Below are 19,592 nucleotides of genomic sequence, written 5' to 3'. Positions count from 1 at the left end.
GCGGCAGGTGGGACCCCCTTCCACCATGCGCAGAAGTGATCGAGTAGCTAACTAGCCACTCAGATCACTTCTGCAAAAAAAAAGGAATCGCCGGCTGTAAAGAATGATACCGTGATGATGCCTGTAGGTGCAGGCATCATCCCGGTGTAATCACTGAAACCCAAAGGACATCTGTTTACGTACCTTGGGCGGCAAGTGGTAAAGAGAGCAGCCAGTAGCACAAGGAACACTTCACATTGAATGTAAGTACCGTCCCTTGTGCTGATTAAAAAAAAAAAAAAAAACTAAATGTAGGCTTTAAACTCCTATTTAATGAACTTATCTGTGTGCTTTCTACATTAATAGTCATTGCATTACTGGAGAAGTGATATGCATGAGGAATTAGTTCACTCTTTCATTCTTCAGTGCTGACTTACAATGGACATGGAGACCTTCCTGAATGGAATTACTAACAAGGAAATATTATAGCATTTTGATGGCACATCACAATTAGACAGCATGAGAGATCTGTTACACTCCCTTTTGTTCTGTTTGGACATATCAAGCAAAAGATTGATTAGTGCTATTGTTCCTAAAGCTACTTAAAGTCATGGCAGCTGTGTTTGAATGAGAAAGCTGGGTCATCCATTTTCAGGGACCAGTCAATGACTATATCAATGCAAAAGCATAAAAAAACAACAGCTTTTGTAATATTTAACATTGCTGATAGCCACAATAACTAAGCTAATCACTAAATGACAGATACCCTAATATGATAGTATCATTTATTAATATACAAAATGTCATATACACTTTGGTAAATAAACTTAAGAATATTTTTAAAACCATATCAATAAGCACATTCATACTACTAGTGAATGTATTGAAAATCATGGTGGAGGGACACACTGAGCACACATTTGCAAGTGAACTCTGGGCTCAAAAACTGTCATTTAAAATGTATCCCTTAACAGCCACTAATTATAAAAATCCACAAAATGCCTTTACAAACCCTGATATAACTATTTAAATGTATCAGTGACATCATAACTGTGTTGCAAATAACCTGTGCAGAAAGAAGAGCTGTGGGAGGAACCCAGCAGGATCCATCAACTACAGGCTGCATACACTGTGCGTATGATGCCTGGGATGACAATTAGGGATGAGCCCTCAAACTTACGTTCGACTCGAACATCAAGTGTAAGTCCATTCACCGAATTTAGAACAATATGGGGCATTCGAGGGAAATTCGAGCACCCGCGACCTGCCCCATAATGCACTGCGAGATCGTCAATGCACTGCAAGATCGCAGTGCATTGACGTCTGCTGATTGGCCAAAGCATGCACCTGACCTGCATGCTTTGGCCAATCACAGCATGCTCTGCTGTAAAAGCCATGATTGGCCAAAGGCAGGGTGCCTTTGGCCAATCATTGCTGAGGGGGCTAAGTCCACGCCCCACACTATGTAAGGCTGCTTACATAGCGGCCGTACATAGTGTAATGAATGAGAGCAGCAAAATTACATTTCTAAAGGAAAAAATGTCATTTAAAACTGCTTGGGGCTGTAATGTATTGTCGGATTCCAGCAATATAGATAAAAATCATTGAAAAAAACAGCGTGAGTCCCCCCCCCCCCAGCCCATTAAAAGGCCCTTCAGGTCTGGTATGGATATGAAGGGGAACCCTGCACCCAAATTGCCAAAAAAAAATGGCGTGGGGGTCCCACCCAAAATCCATACCAGACTCTCATCCGAGCATGAAACCTGGCAGGCAGCAGGAAAAGGGGAGACGAGAGCGCGCCCCCCCGAACTGTACCAGGCCACATGCCCTCAACATCGGGAGGGTGCTTTGGGGTCCCCCCCAAAACACCTTGTCCTCATGTTGATGGGGACAAAGGCCTCTTCCCCACAACCCTTGCCCGGTGGTTGTGGGGGTCTGCAGGCAGGGGGCTTATTGGAATCTGGAAGCCCCCTTTAACAAGGTGTCCCCCAGATCCTGCCCCCCCTCATTCACCAAAAAAAGTGTCAAAAAAGTATAAATGACAGGAAACAGTTTTGGACAATTCCTTTATTTAAAAAAAAAAAGTGTCCCACAATGTCCATCCATCTTCAATCACAGGGCCGACGGTCCTGAAAAAAAAAAGAGGAAAAACTGTGCCTCCATGGGAGGCGTCCCGCCGACTGCAGCCTTTTTGCGATGACAGCTATTATATAGCTGAGGGTCAGGCCACCTGGTGACATAAACGGGTCAGAAGGGATGGGGTCACTCGGTTACATCACCGGTTGCCCCCACCCTCAGCTGTATTACAGCTGTCATCTGTCAATCATGTGATTGAAGATGGATTTACATCCCGGGACATTTTTTGTTTTTTTAATAAAAGAATTGTCAAAAACTGTCTCCTGCCTTTAATTTCTTTTTTGACACTTCTTTTGGTGAATGAATAGGGGTACAATGTACCCATTACCTATTCACATAGGGAGGGCAGGATCTGGGGGGCCCCTTGTTAAAGGCGGCTTCTAGATTCTGATAAGCCCCCTGCCCGCAGACCCCACAAGCACTGGGCAAGGGTTGTGGGGAAGAGGCCCTTCTCCCCATCAACATGAGGACAAGATGTTTAGGGGGGCCCAAAGGGACTGGTAATGGACTGGGGGGGGGACCACACCATTTTTTTCAATGATTTTTATCTATATTGCCGGGATCCAAAAATACATTACAGCCGTGAGCAGTTTTAAATGAAAATGTTTTCCTTTAGAAATGTCATTTTGCTGCGGTACTGTTCCAAACAAGGGAAAGATGCCCTATTTTACAGGTAGACTAAGGACACCCCCCAGGCACAAAATTTAAAGGAATATTTAATTTTTATTATTTATTTTAAGCATTATTAAAATCACTGATCCTGAAAAAATAGCTGTTTTTAAAACTTTTTTTTGCATTGATGCACTTCCCCTGGGGCAGGACCCAGGTCCCCAAACACTTTTTATGGCAATAACTTGCATATAAGCCTTTAAAATTAGCACTTTTTTTTTTTTTCACATTCGTGTCCCATAGACTTTAACGGTGTTCGCACAAATTTTTTGCCTGTTCGCATGTTCTGCTGTGAACCAAACCTAGGGGTGTTTGGCTCATCCTTAATGGCAATGTAATCCCCTGCTCCTCCCCCTCCCTTCTCCGAGCTAATAGAATGACCCAAGGCAGCATTGTCCACTGTTAGCTCTTTCCTGTGAAGACCAGAAGTTCAGGTAAGCAGCACTCAGAGAGAACAAGAGCCAGAAGCATTTAATCTTGCAAACTGGGGTAAGAAATTTAACAGTTTATTTGGGAATGTTTATTTTATTGTGTTCAATCCATTAAGTTAAAAAATTCTGAGGGCTTAAAGTGATATTAAACCCTCCCTTTTCCCCCTATTTATGTTCCTTAATAATAGTGTTACATACTGTATATAGGCTAACCTTTTTATTCGTTTCCGCTTCTATATGTTTTTTGGGGGGACCGTTTTCCCCATTTCTGGTTCTCCTCTCTAATGGGTGCCCCCTCTACAGCACCGCTCTCATGGGGGTACCCGTGCATATGTGCTCATACTGCTGGGACTACATCCTTGTGGAGAGACACCAGCTGCGCCCGCACGCACGGGAGCCACGGCGGAGGCTAAAGCTCTGCCTCCCATGTCCTTTGATCAACATGGGAATCCGCAGCTTTGGACCATAGCTCTGCCTCTGAAGATGATGGACGTGCTGGGGAGGTGGGAATGGACATGACTGCTGGGAGGAGTGACTGCTAAGAACTCGGCTCATCCTTGAGCAAGCGCTCCAGAACAGCGAAAATGTGCATGCGATAGCGCTAAGTATGTCGGAACTTGTAGGCCTCCAAAGTCGTATGACGTAGTGGTCGGGAGTGCGCTCCAGGGACCAGAAGCTGCATGGAAGTAAAGGAGGAAGAGGCTACAATCAGTATGGCAAAAACATTGAAAAAACGAATTTGAGGCAAAAATAAACAAGAATTAGAGATGTTTGCACTGCATGGACATGAAATATGTAAAAAAAAGTAGAGGCTTTAGAACCACTTTAATACTACGTTAAGTGAATGCATTTCCTGTACACCTGTTATAGAAAATGCACAAACCACTTACAGAGACATTCTTATAAACAGTATGTTTGGTATAATAATTCAGATATTTACAACAATATAATCTCTGCTTTCATCATTTTGAAATCTTCAAACAAATAGCTTGAAAAATAAGGTTATTAATATAAACATTTTCAAGTATTGTACAGAGCTGGCCATCACTTAATTTGAAATGTATAAAACCAGAGAGGGGATCTAAGACATCCCAAAAGCTTGCATCCTTCATAACTTTGCTAAGTGACACTTGTATGCATGAGCACCTTTTTGTGGTTTTTGATTGTATTGTTTGCACAATTACATACTGCCCTTGTGTGAAAATCCTAAAGCAAAACATAGATGGTTCGAATCCCGAACAGTTAAGCTGGGACTGGCCGACATTCCATCCATCTGTGATCAGGCTGATTGTACCCATGTCGATCCATCGCTCAACTTGGGTACAAATAGCATGTCAGATTTTTACATGCGATTATTGCAGGCGGCTATAGCCGTTAGTAATAATCATTGTTTTCTCATGGCTCCCTGTGACCCCCCCACCCTTCCCACACCACAAGAGCACAATAGCTCTGCACTGTGTTGATGGGGAATCGAGTGAAGTCACAACTATGGCCTGCCTTGGGGATAGAGTAGGCATCACTAAACTAAACAAATGAATAAATAACTTAATAAAGTGACTAATGAAATAAACAATAGCAAGAATTTCTTGGTACCTCTTAAAATGATTGTGAATTTGAGCTGCATTATAAACTACTGATACAATGTGATCATTTAGATATAGATATACAGTAGCTATAGACATGTTGCAATATGTAAAGTGTAATTTGTAAGTAAGCACCCTTTGAACATTTCTTTGAAAAGCTGGAACAAAACATAATTACTTTGTGAAGAGAGCAATTATCTGTCTGGCTTGTTCAAAAATATCTTTTTGACCTTTACGTTAATTTAAGTGTAGTACACCAAGACATAGATATGAGCTGACAAGATGTTGTCATTATTTCTCGTTAGATTGATGGTGTGCCCTTTTTCTTTATATATCATCTAATTTTGACTTAATCTTTGTAATAAAAACCTATTGTAAATGAACAAGAATAACTGTTGATAAGTGCATACATCATATCGTTCAGAGAATACATATTTTGAGTTTTTACTGTAGTGTTTAACTTAAATCAGTTTTTGATAGGACATTTTTTACAAGCTTATTCCTACTTATTTTTGTTATTTCAATTAATATTGAAATAAATATAGAGGTTTGTAGATTAGCTACCAGAGGGAACATTTTGTGCCTCAGCACAGTTATTTGTTGCTTTTTTAAGTAGATATAAACCCTAGAATATATTTAGTTTGATATATGCATCATAAGTGTAGCACTAACACTCGGTGGAGCTGCTGGTTTAAAGCGGGCTTGTTACCCTCACTCTCAATACCTCTGTTTCACTGTCACCGGGTCTAGAGTTCCGTTGAGTTTACCTCTGGACAATATAAGCACCAAACACTCGAGTAGGTTTTCCCAATGCTTTAATGAACAAATGAAGGAAGTAGCAGGAAAGAGGCAGAAGGAAAGCTGCAGGGAAGCTCAAATACCTTTCCTTAGTATTCTCCAGAACATTCTTAGTAATTGAACACTTGTAGTTGAATGCACTCCCCTTGTGGGATTCAATCTTTACCCGCCTGGATAGACCTCTCTCACTTGTCTAGCAGCCAGTACATAGCACGAACAAAAGTCTCTGCCACAGACTTGTTTGGAATAAAACCCATACGAACCTCTGCCACAGGATGTATTGGTTTGCGATGAATATCAGACACAGTACTTCAACCTTTAAGCCAACCCGGCAGTACTATGCGGTAAAAACCGAGTCACCAGGCCCCTCTCCAGACCAGCACTCTGCATGATCCTTCCATGACGGGTCCTCCCCTGGGATCTCCTCAGTTGTCCAGCTTCTTCACTCAGGATAGACAGCTCAGGACCGTTCCTCTGCTGCTGTAGTAGGCCCCAGACAAGCTCCTGGGCCCACCCACACGCCACAGCGACATGGGCCTCCTGTCGGCCAGGAGGGCTAGCAGGTGGCTGGAAAACAAACCCCAGAACATGGCGTCTGACCCATAAATACCCTATCCCAGAATGCAACTCGGAGGACCACCTCCACCGAGTTATCTCCAGGAAAGAGGAGCACTCATACGCTTCAACACGTTGCTTTTCCAACACTGGCCCATGGTGACAACGACACCCACCGGCACAGTGTGGAACTACACGCAACGTCAGCCAAGCTGGAACAGAGGCAAATACAACTTCCTATAACAAGCGACCCACTAGATTTACCTATCAGCAGTAGATAAAAATCTACCAGCGCTACATATTCCCCCCACTACAATAGATGTCCTCAACGTCTGTCACAAAAATAATATCTCCCAAGCCTGAGAGCAGGTATTTGAGCTTAAAACTTGGATTTAGGCAAAGAAGAAAGAAAGACAGTAGAAAGACATTATAAGATTAACATTTGAAAAACAATATGTTCACATCCGCAAACAAAACCATCCTATGACTGTACATAACCTCACTATCTATCTTGCTGAAAATCCCAACAGCTTGATAGGAAATCAAATGATTCCTGAAAAGGAAAACACATTAAACACACATGCAACCTATACAGTTTCAGGAGCAAAGTCTCATTTGAAAAAATGAAACTCTCTTCCCATTATCTACATCAAAATAATCTTTAGGAGTCCATCCCTATATATACATTTTTTTTTTTTAAATGAAAGAAATCCGGCTAGCAAAAAGAAGTCCTTGGATTTGAAACACTGAGATGAGTATTCAGATCTTGACCACGAAGATCTCTATATACTGACACTAACTAACTATCCCAAAGTTCTTTTTGTCCATATTACCAATAAAACTGGGGATCTGGCAATGTCAGTGTTTTTCCCAGTTTATCCACTGTAGTGATGAAATACACAACGTTATCTTTCCCGGGTCTGCAATTGACCACTTTGTCAGCATGAATGTGCCGACCATAGTTCCAGTGCATAAAACATCCACTGTAGCGTTCATCCATAGCAACAGAACATCCAGTTTTCTGGAAGGGCTCAGGCACAGACAAATAGTCCCAAACAGCTTCACTGTACCAAAGCTCCCGGTTAGCTTCAATCACTTGCATTATGTCCTGAGGGACATAAGGGAACTCCAAACCATATTCCATAACCACACGCTTGTTCAACGTTCTCTGCAAACGTGCAAGTTTCGGTAAGGATCTATTTTTCCCCATACCAGGAGGCACACATGAATCCAATGATTTGCTCACCATAGATCCAGCCGGTGTCTGAAGTGAACTAGCAACGTTTGACAATGTCTCATTTACAGTGCTGTGCGGCTCCACACAAGGTGATATCTTCCCAGAACTCAGGGCTGTTCATTCAGGGAAAGTCATAGCAGAGGCGACATCCTCGCCCTGGGCCCACAACAGCTCCTGTGACACAGTCTTAAATAGGTCATCATCACCGTAGAGATCCGACATGGATTCTATCTCCGAATCTCCCAGCTCCTCTGCTGGCAGATATTTATTTACAGTCATGGATACATTTCCCATCAATTGCTCACCCGTTCCTGTCATGGACTTTGTTGGATCCGGTTCGGGTAGTCTCTGGGGTAGGCCTCGACCACGGCCGCAGGAAGCCTTCACATATCCCACCTTCTTCTGTACAGGTACAACAGGGATAGACGCAGTGGATGCGGAAATCAAAGCAATGTCCGCTGATGAATCAGTAACAGCAGTGTCTCTCTCTGGAACATTCTCGGCAACAACAGGCAAAGTCACGGCCTGCCGTTCTCTTTCCGCAGGAGTAGCAGCTTCTACTGTGGCGACACCTGTAGCCCAGTCCATACGATAAGCACAGGGAGACATGGTAGGTTGCTCCACCACAAACAAATATTCTCCACATTGCGGGCAGCGACGAAATGGACGGAGATGTATGGCCAGTCCTTCACATCTGTGGCAAATCATGCCCAGCCCTTCGATATCCCCGACGGTATAGAGAACAAACCTCCCCTGTGGCTTCAGATGAATACCGGTATCTGTAAGCAGGGTTCCGGTCAGCACAGTACTCGACACGGTGCTCGCAGGGAACATTCTTGGTCCCATAATTGGCTGCATCGACGGAAAAGACATGGCCACGCTCTGATCTTTTCAGCACGATCACAAGGCCTCTCTTCTTCTCTGGCGCCAAACACATACACGCGTCCCACGCAGTATCAAGTAGGGTAGGCTCCTCCCCCTTGTTCTTCTGATCACGTAGCTCCCGGGTTTTTACTGGCGCCCGTCGCCTACGCACTCAGAAAGTCCTGCAACTTTTAACCTCTTCTCCTGAGAAAATGACAAAGTCCAGCTCTCACCGGTGAAACACCTCTCCAGGTTGCGAGGATTGACGGCTAACAAATCCCGGACGACGCCCCCACATGTAGCACTAACTCTCGGTGGAGCTGCTGGTTTAAAGCGGGCTTGTTACCCTCACTCTCGATACCTCTGTTTCACCATTACCGGGTCTAGGGTTCCGTTGAGATTACCTCTGGACGATATAAGCACCAAACACTCGAGTAGGATTTCCAATGCTTTAATGAACAAATGAAGGAAGTAGCAGGAAAGAGGCAGAAGGAAAGCTGCAGGGAAGCTCAAATACCTTTCCTTAGTATTCTCCAGAACATTCTTTGTAATTGAACACTTGTAGTTGAATGCACTCCCCTTGTAGGATTCAATCTTTGCCCACCTGGATAGAACTCTCTCACTTGTCTAGCAGCCTGTACGTAGCACGAACAAAAGTCTCTGCCACAGACTTGTTTGGAATAAAACCCGTACGATCCTCTGCCACAGGATGTATTGGTTTGCGATGAATATCAGACACAGTACTTGAACCTTTAAGCCAACCCGGCAGTACTATGCGGTAAAACTACTTTAGGATATGTCCTCCAACTGAGTCACCAGGCCCCTCTCCAGACCAGCACTCTGCATGATCCTTCCATGACGGGTCCTCCCCTGGGATCTCCACGGTTGTCCAGCTTCTTCACTCAGGATAGACAGCTCAGGACCGTTCCACTGCTGCTGTGGTAGGCCCCAGACAAGCTCCTGGGCCCACCCACACGCCGCAGTGACATGGGCCTCCGGACTGGAGGACCACGAGGTGGTACTCTTAACGCATACCTGTCGGCCAGGAGGGCCAGCAGGTGGCTGGAAAACGAACCCCAGAACATGGCGTCTGTCCCATAAATACCCTCTCCCAGAATGCAACTCAGAGGACCACCTCCACCGAGTTATCTCCGGGAAAGAGGAGCACTCATATGCTTCCACACATTGCTTTTCCAACACTGGCCCATGGTGACAACGACACCCACCGGCACAGTGTGGAACTACACGTAACGTCAGCCAAGCTGAAACAGAGGCAAATACAACTTCCTATAACAAGCGACCCCCTAGATTTACCTATCAGCTGTAGATAAAAATCTACCAGCGCTACATAAGCAAAATTTTTTTTGTATTACAATAAAATATATATATATATACTATTTTCACCTGCTGATCTCTGTCAGCCTCATTCACCCACCAATAAAGACTATGGTGGACCATGCCTTGCACAATGGGTATTGGCGGGACAGTCCATAGTTCCAACTAGAGTCCAGAAGACAACAAAAGCATAACCTGTACCCCATGTAACAGGAAGTGCTTGAACAAGGATATTCATGGCAGGATCGCCAGGATCACTTATTTTAATGAAACCTGAAGATTTCAAAGGCTGAAAACATTTTGTTGTATCTTAAAGAGACTGGGGTTGATTTGCTAAAGGCAAATGGGCTGTTTACTTTGCAAGGGAATTTACACCATGCACGATAATTTGCCCCAGAGTTTAGTGAATGTTGTGAGGTTTCACTTTGCAAAGATTACCCAATCATGTGCAAGGAAATTAAAAAAACATAAATTTTGCTTGGATGTGACTGGATAATTAGAAGTCAGCAGAACTCTGTCTCATTCACTAAGCTCTTGGGCAAGTTCCCTTGCAAAGTGTACAGTCTATTTGCCTCTTGTCCCTTTAAAATTCATGCATTATTTACCTCTGGTGAATTCTTTTCTTTATTGCAAAGTCAGAAGTGTCACCGGGATCTTCAGCATCCAACACTTCTGGATGTGTTGGATGCCTGCGTCTCAAGCAAACAACAGGGTGATGCTTGCTGACATTCAACAAGTCCGGAAGTGTCAGATGCCAAAGATCATAGTTGTGTTTTTACTCTACAAGAGAGAAAAGATGGATTCACCTGTGATTCTACTGGTATGTATAATACCAATTTTAAGGAAACACTCTTGTTAGGAAACATGTATCCTAACAACAGTGTCTCTTTTAAGACTGAGGATCAGTGGTTTCAGCTAAATTATTATTGCAGTGTAATTCACAATTTTGGCTTCACTGAAATTTCACTGACATTATTCGCAATGTTGTCTGTTTATGTTAAATTTGTTTCAAAATAAATGATCTACCATCCCATGCATTGCAAGTCCTGTGATACAATTCTGTTACAATATGCCATGTTCCTTACAGTATCGAAGGTCATGATCCCAACTAATGAGGGTTCATTTTTTTACGTAAAAACGGGTCCAGGATAGTTAAAGGAACTTCTATAACCCACCAGAAGCCATTTAAAGCCAATTGCACCCTTAAAGAAGCTATAAACTTAGATGTTGTCAATTAATAACGACCCTTTACAATCACTCCTTAAACCAGTCTAGTGGAAAGCAAAAATATGTTTTTTTTTTCTGAAAGTTTATTATTGGCCATGTGACTACTGTTGGTTCTTGTGGTCTGGGAATGGAACCTTGTAATGGAGCTGCTGTAAATCTTTTTACATTTTAAAATGAATCACATTGGATTGAATTGCTGACATTTTTTGTAAACCACTTTTTATTACAAACAAAATACCTGGCCATCTTGCCAGTTCCATCTTATTTCATGATGGGCACAGCAACACCTGAACAAGACCTGAAAAAGACCTGAACAAATTAATGGGGTGGGCGACTACATGGCAAATGAGGTTCAATGTAGAAAAATGTAAAATAATGCATTTGGGTGGCAAAAATATGAATGCAATCTATACACTGGGGGGAGAACCTCTGGGGGAATCTAGGATGGAAAAGGACTTGGGGGTCCTAGTGGATGATAGGCTCAGCAACGGCATGCAATGCCAAGCTGCTGCTAATAAAGCAAACAGAATATTGGCATGCATTAAAAGGGGGATCAACTGCAGAGATAAAACGATAATTCTCCCGCTCTACAAGACTCTGGTCCGCCCGCACCTGGAGTATGCTGTCCAGTTCTGGGCACCAGTCCTCAGGAGGGACATACTGGAAATGGAGCGAGTACAAAGAAGGGCAACAAAGCTAATAAAGGGTCTGGAGGATCTTAGTTATGAGGAAAGGTTGCGAGCACTGAACTTATTCTCTCTGGAGAAGAGACGCTTGAGAGGGGATATGATTTCAATTTACAAATACTGTACTGGTGACCACACAATAGGGATAAAACTTTTTCGCAGAAGAGAGTTTAATAAGACTCGTGGCCACTCATTGCAATTAGAGGAAAAGAGGTTTAACCTTAAACTACGTAGAGGGTTCTTTACTGTAAGAGCGGCAAGGATGTGGAATTCCCTTCCACAGGCGGTGGTCTCAGCGGGGAGCATTGATAGCTTCAAGAAACTATTAGATAATCACCTGAATGACCGCAATATACAGGGATATGTAATGTAATACTGACACATAATCACACACATAGGTTGGACTTGATGGACTTGTGTCTTTTTTCAACCTCACCTACTATGTAACTATGTAACTATGTAACACTCTGTCTCTCCAGTGTTGTTGGCCTTGCAACTCATTACTTTCCATTGTACAGCCCCCCCCAACCCCCGTTTTACTTACCTGCACCCCCTCTATCTCGTCCCGGGAACGAGCACACCAGCAAAAGCCGGTGTCTCGGGTCCTGATTGGATGGATTGATAGCATTGGCTCCCGCTGCTGTTAATCAAATCCAATGACCCGAGGGGCGGGGCCGAGTCATACATTCGGCTTCTATGGATGCCGACTGAGTGACTCGGGAGCGCGCCCGCAAGGTAACCCCTTGGGAGAGCACTTCTCCCAGGGGGTTATCTAATGCGGGTAGGAGCCACGAGAGCCGCCGAGGGACCCCAGAAGAGGATGTTCGGGGCCACTCTGTGCAAAACGAGCTGCACAGTGGAGATAAGTATGACATGTTTGTTATTTAAAATAATAAAAACAAAGTTTTAGTGTCACTTTAAGTCATCCAAAGCACAACAGTATAATGAAGTATGTGGCTTATAACATCCACTAATCATTAACAGTACACTTAGTACTGGCCCAGTAAACAGCTAAGTCTTTGTTTCTCCATATCACTTGTACAAATCTATATTTTCTCTAATCACCTGTCTTCCTTCCTACACTCCCACGTTAATCATTTCTACTTCCTCTTTATTTCTCATATTTGATTTGAAACATGTGTCCTCGAGTGTTTACGTGAAACTTCTAATGTGCTTTTCAGACTGTTCATTATCTCATTAAATTCATTCCACATCCGACAAGGTGGCATTTCTGTTTTTTCTCATATTTCCACTTTTTCACCTGCAAATATTTCACTAATTGGGAGCACCAAATGACAAAACGAATACTAGATTTTTAAAATAATTTTGTAAGTAAATAAGTCTTTTTTAAAGATCTAAACCTCAGGTAAATGACTACTGCGCATCATAAACAGTTTCCCCCTCCCCATAAAATACTGTTTTTCTTTATTTTTTAATATTTTATATATCTCAATTCTGCTAATCTCTTTCAGTCCACCTGCGTTCACTCCAGCATTAGCCTCTCATCATTTCTCTAGATTGCCTTCCCGATATTGACAATGGTGGACCAAGCCCATGCAATCTAGGATGGCATGGTACTTGTAGTCTTCACCAGAAGTGCATGTGACAAAGCAGGGCACAACAGGAAGTGCCTAAAAGTGGGCCTTCATGGAAGGGTCACCTGGTATTTATTTAATGAAAGCTGCACATTTAAAAGAAAACAATTAAATCATTTTTTAATATGTTAAATATTTTATGAGATTTTAATGGGTTGGTTTAGATGTACTTAAAACCAGTTGTGGACACACAACTGCCCCATTGCCGCTACCCCTCTGACACTTTCCATCCATTCCTGTATGTCAAAAGGACAACAGAGAGTTGCTGACACCAAATAGACAGATACAAAGAAACATTTTTACTCTGTTCTATTCCATTCATTTCCATTCTGTTCCATTAATTTGCAGATCAAAGAGATTGTTCTGCATATGACGTCAGTTAAAGTAACCTGACACATAAAACATAAAATACAATTTGTTTCTATCTACCCCCTTATTAAGCTTTAGTTTACCCAAATTAGCTCTAATTATCTCCTTCTTCCCCTTCTCCCCTGGCTCCCGCTGCTGTCAATCAAATCCAATGACGCAGGGGGCAGAGCCGAGTTCGGCATTCGTGTCTGTGGACGCAAATGCTGGACTTGGGAGCGCGCCCGCAAGGTAACCCCCTCAGGAAAGCGCCTCTCCTAGGGGGTTATCTGATGTGGGGAGGAGCTGCGAGAGCCGCCGGGGGACCCCAGAAGAGGATGTTTGGGGCCAGTCTGTGCAAAATGAGCTGCACAGTGGAGGTAAGTATGACATGTTTGTTATTTAAAAAAAAATAAAAAATGATCCTTTACAATCACTTTAAAGATCTTATAATGACAGCCATTAAAAGTCAATGGGGGAGATTTACTAAAAGTGGTGCACGCAGATACAGCTCTGCATAGTAACCAATCAGTTTCTAGGTTTTATTGTCAAAATCAAATTGAAAAAGCTGAAGTTAAAAAGCTGATTAGTTACTATGCACATCTGCACCAGATTCTGTGTGCACCTCTTTTAGTAAATCTCCCCCTTGTATATACCAATAATAGAGATGAGACAAACTTACCAGGGTTTGGTCTGAAGTGGGTTCAATGGACATTACTAAATTTTGGGTGCTAAATCCAAACCCCTCTGAAGTCAATGGAAGCTGAATTATAAAAAATCAGTAATGGTCATTTTCTAGGCTAATAGGCAATGGAATATTAAACGAATGACAAGGGGGCTAGGTACTGCCCTAGGGAACTTGTATCAAAGCAAAAAAAAAAAAAAAAAAGTTTAAAAATGCAGTTTGGCAGGGAGCAGATATTTTGATAATAATAAAAGGACAACATTAAAAATCCAAAATTCTTTTAACGTATGTATATATGAACCCTTGCCTTGTAAAACAATCCATTCCGTTTAAGATACAAATGCATGTCATCAGAAGTCTGACTATTGGAGCACAGGTAGGCTGTGCTCCAAAGTAGAATGCAAAAAAGAAACATGCTGACCATGTTAGCATAGATGTGTCTACATGTCTTTCATGGTCAGTTTGAAATAGGAAAGCAGCGAGACTGGCAAGTTTACCCGGTATTTCAAACAAAGGAAGCAATACAAAGAGAACGGGAAACATTTTCATACAAGTATAAGGTACAAAAGACAAATATCAGAAATATGAAATGTTGGGGTAACATACACTTTAGAAAGCATGCCTGTCAGATGCCCTTAACCTGCTTGTGAAGTCATGCATCTGTACGATATGTACAACCTACTACGGCAAAACTGAATTCCAATCGGAATGCTAGCAATATCAGAACCTACTAAGGATGGCAGCAGGTTCATATTCTTTTCGACACTAATGTACTTTATGTTATCCAATCCATAGCATAGAAGTACCGTCTTTAATTAAATATGACACTCTGAGCATTCTTGTGCATGTTTCTTGATTAAAACAAATTAGATTAACCCAGTTGCGCCTAAGGGTAAAACAAATGTTAATGTCTAAGTACAATTTTGAAGCTTTGACATGTGTTAGTAAAACCGTACATAGCATCACAACTACTTTGCGCATCCGGGTGGATTATAACACGTTTTTTCTTTTTGGAATAAATTGGACTTTCATTTGGTGGTAAATGGTAATGGATAGATCCTGATTTTCTTTTATTATCAAAGGTTAGCTTGCCCAAAAAAGTAAAAAATATATATATTTTTTAATTTAGTTGTATATTTCCTGCTATTATCATAACCTTCCACCAAAGAACAACCCAAAATAAACTCTCCTGCTCCTGACGATCGCAGAGATACCACATATGTGTATGTTAGTTGCTGTTTGTACCCATAGTATAGCCCAGAAAGTGCACATTTTGATTTTTTTTTATCCTACCTAAAACACACTGACAATGACACTAACTGACACACTGATACTAGTTTAAAAAAAAGAAAAATCCTTCCCCCAAAAAATACTGACCCTGACCTTGACCCAAACACAAACCCTGGCACTGACCTAGATCAAACCTTAAACTAGATAATTTCTTTATTATTATTATTATTATTATTATTATTTACACACAGTTGTTTGTGCTCTCTCTGCAAGGAGAAAGAGAGATATGATGTATCTCTCCCCTCCATTCAGAGAGAGAAAAAAATGGGGGTGGGCTTCACAGTGAAAGGAGGGTGAACCTTGTGCCACACGATAAGCAATTACTACCTTCTACAAAAAGCTGCTCCCCAAACAGTAAACAAATCACTGTGCAATTGAATAAAAGAGAGGAGATAGGGGGCACTGAGTGAAAAAACGAAAAACCCTTATATGACCATATGACATGGAAATAAAGTGGACATGTGCATAAAAGTATAGTAAAAAGTGGATTGTGTGTATAATAACCACCAAAATTGTGCAAAATAAAAAATATTTCTATATTGATCCTATGATGAAGTGTTTTTCTCTGCCATCTATATTGGTATATTGATATTTTACTCTATTTTTTTTCCTTTATATCAAAAAACTTATCTTTCCCATATATTATTTCTGATCAAAATGTATCTAGGTAAAATATCTTATAGTGTTACCAACCACTGTGTAAAGTGCTAGTGCTAACAAAATATATAGGTATATATATATAAGTGAGAAATAAACTGAAAACTAAAATCATACAATGTGCCAATATTACTTCATAGAATTCCCATATCAATGTATATATGTGCTGCACAGTGCAAGAAAATTTCCAGAAAATTTTTTGAAAAATGTCCCCAACATGTGCACCACAGTATATTAGATGTCCTCAGTGAGTGATCACTCCTGTGCAGTAATAACGTTTTTATTCAATATAAAGTGCTCCAAATTCACCACTTATTGTGATTTCATGTGCATAAAAGTGCAACAAATAAACTTTGCAACAAGGATTAAAGTGAACTTGTGTTTGTAGTGCAATATATAAACTTATATATAGTAAAAAATATTATCAAAAGTTCATTAATAATTGATAATTGATGAAACTATATAACATCCATGATATTTAACGCTGTATCTTGATTGATGGACCCAAGCCCAAAACAAAAACAAATTCCTTCACCGTGTGTCTTAGGGACTGTCCAATGTGCTCAGAATTAAGAACTGCTCACCAGATCGCCGTGACCTCTTTAATTAACCACTAGGCGCCCACGCTATAGCCGAAAGATGGCTACAGCATGGCACTTAATTGCCGGGAGGGTGTCCCTGGGCGTCCTCCTGTTTACTCCCTCCCCGCCGCGCGCCACCGTGGGCGCGCATCGGGAAAATTCTGTGTTGGCCTTGTCACTTGGACACAGCCAATCACAGATCATGCTAAATGGCCAATCACAATGGCCATTTAGCACTTGATCGGAGTGTCCAATGAGAGATGATCTCAAGTGTAAACATATAAGATCATCTCTCATTGCTGCCTCTCCCTCCCCACACAGAGACTGCATGTGAGGAGGGAGAGCTTTGTAGCTGCAGATCTGTGAGTGCCAACTGTTTTGAAAGTCAATTACAGTGAAAACACAGTAAAATCAGAGCCCAAATAGTGCCCATACAGTGCCACATCAGTGCCATTGGTGCAACAGGGCTCATCACTGTTAGTGTCACAATGCCATCTGTCATCAGTGCCATCTATCAGTGCCCTCTATCAGTGCCATCTGTCAGTGCCATCTTTCATCAGTGCCATCTGTTAGTGCCATCTGTAATCAGTGCCACCTGTCAGTGTCACCTGCCACATCAGTGCCACATTTCATCAGTGCCACATCAGTGCCACGTGTCATCAGTGCCACGTATCAGTACCATCTGCCATCAGTGTCACGTGTCTTCAGTGCCACATATCAGTGCCATCTGTCACCAGTACCACATTAATGTCACGTGACATCAGTGCCACGTATTAGTGCCATGTGTCATCAGTGTCACGTAATCAGTGCCATTTGTCATCAGTGTCACGTGTCATCAGTGCCTCTGTTATCACCAACAGTGTCTAGAAGATTATTTTCAGCCGAGGAGGCGTACAATATTCTTGCGGCCGACAAGAGCAACGGGGAGCTCTCTGCCTCAAATTCAGATTCTGAGTCTGACGTTGACTACGAGCCTGTCCTAATCAGTGGAACACTGACAGCCTCAGAGGAGGATGAGAGTCCGCCTGCCAGACGAAGGCGGTCTGGTGAGGAGGCAGTGCCATCCACCAGCACCGCAGTGCCATCCACCAGCACCGCAGTACCTCGGCAAAGGCCACGTACCAGTGGGGTGTCACCTCAGTCCCAAAGGGTTAGGTTCCATGCCAGGCTTCCCTATTCCCTTTAGGACCCCTTGTGGCTTCCTCCTAATTCAGGAGAAGCTAACATTCCCTTTTTTACTGCCCAGCCAGGAGTCCAGGTGGACACAGAAAAATTTACTGAGGACATGCTAGCAGTGGCCCAGTGCAACCTGTATGCACAACAATTCATAGCAAGTAACCCAATGTCCTATTATGCCCGTCCCTATGAGTGGAGAGCCCTAACAGTGGAGGAGTCCCATTCTGTATGGGACTAAAAAAAAATGTATTACGTTTATATTGGTCAATCCTCCCCATCCACCACATGCCCATCTTTTCCTCAGTAATGCCCAGAACCAGATATCTCATGATTATGAGATTCCTAATGATAATACCCAGTGTACTCCCCGAAATGACCCAAATTTTGACAAGCTTTATACAATTCGGCCACTACTAAATTATTTTTCTGAAATCTTCCCCCAGTTGTTTACCCCAGACCAACATATATGCATGGAAGAGTCCCTTATCAAATTTTCTGGCAGGCTGGGCATAAAACAATTTATTCCCACCAAAAGGGCCCGCTATAATGAAGCTTTATAAATTGTGCGACCGAGACACAGGGTATACATATGCCTTCATGGTATACAAAGGGAAGGACACCCAGCTACATCCCCCTAATTGCCCACACTACATCGGATCAAGCGGGAAAGGCTACCATTTGTACGTAGATAACTTTTATATAAGATTGCCCCTGTTCCGCAACCTTCACAGAAAGAACGCTCCAGCATGTGGCACCGTAAGGACGAACCAGAAGAGCTTTCCTCAAAGCCTCCTCAACAAGAAGCTAAGAAGAGGGGAGACGGCGAGTTTACAGAATGAGGAAATTCTGGCTGTGAAGTGGAGGGATAGAAGGGATGTCTACATGCTTTCTTCGATCCACAACAATACATTCGCCGAGATCACCAGGAGGAATGGCCCAATCCAAAAAACAAAAATGTATCCACGAATACAATATGTTCATGGGGGTGTCGCCTTCAATGACCAAATGCTCGAACCCTACCTTGCACAAGACGAACATACCAGTGGTATAAAAAAGATTTAATTTATTTGTTTAATTTGGCCATATACAACAGCTACGTTATCTATCACAACTCCACTGAAATCCCCAAATCCTTCCTTGACTACCAGGAGGAAATCACCACTGCCCTTATATTCCCGAACAGCCCACCAGAAAACATTTGATCCAATGTGATTAGCAGACTCTCCGAGCGCCATTTTCCCGATAAAATCCCTCCCAGACCAACAGGCCAAAAACGTCAGAAAAAATGCCGGGTGTGCACCAGAGGAGAAGTTAGAAGAGACACCACTTATTATTGTCCCCAATGTCCTTCCCAACCAGGCCTCTGCATAGTTGACTGTTTCCGCCGTTTCCATACTTCACTAAATTATTAGTGAAGTATGGTAAACATAACCCTCACTTCCTGCCATTTACCTTCACACCCCTTATGCCTCTACTTGCTCTGTAACTGACCCTGGCTTGTTATTCGACCACGCTTCTGCCTACCGATTCTGTTCATACCTCTGCCTGATCTGGAACTGACCCTGGCTTGTAATTCGACCACATTTCTGCCTACCGATTCTGTACATACCTCTGCCTGATCCAGAACTGACCATGGACTGTTTGACCATGCTTTTTGCCTGCCTCTTGGACTGATCTTGTACCCTGCCACTGGACTAGTGGGATTCATAACACAGGGGTCTCACATATGAGAGGTGCTCCAGAATTGTTTTTCTGGATGAAGA

At 42.5% G+C, this 19,592-nt stretch overlaps 1 long non-coding RNA gene across 1 annotated transcript in view; it reads right to left on the bottom strand.

Annotated features, from left to right (window-relative positions):
- Positions 1-19,592, bottom strand: part of LOC141140245 (uncharacterized) — a 275,722-nt gene that overhangs the window by 94,349 nt on the left and 161,781 nt on the right. The gene's annotated exons all lie outside the window — the stretch shown is intronic.

Source organism: Aquarana catesbeiana, linkage group LG04 (assembly GCF_042186555.1).
Source record: "Aquarana catesbeiana isolate 2022-GZ linkage group LG04, ASM4218655v1, whole genome shotgun sequence".
In the NCBI taxonomy this organism is placed as follows: domain Eukaryota; kingdom Metazoa; phylum Chordata; class Amphibia; order Anura; family Ranidae; genus Aquarana; species Aquarana catesbeiana.
Note: the sequence above shows the minus strand (reverse complement) of the source record. Positions and strands in the feature narration are given on the sequence as shown.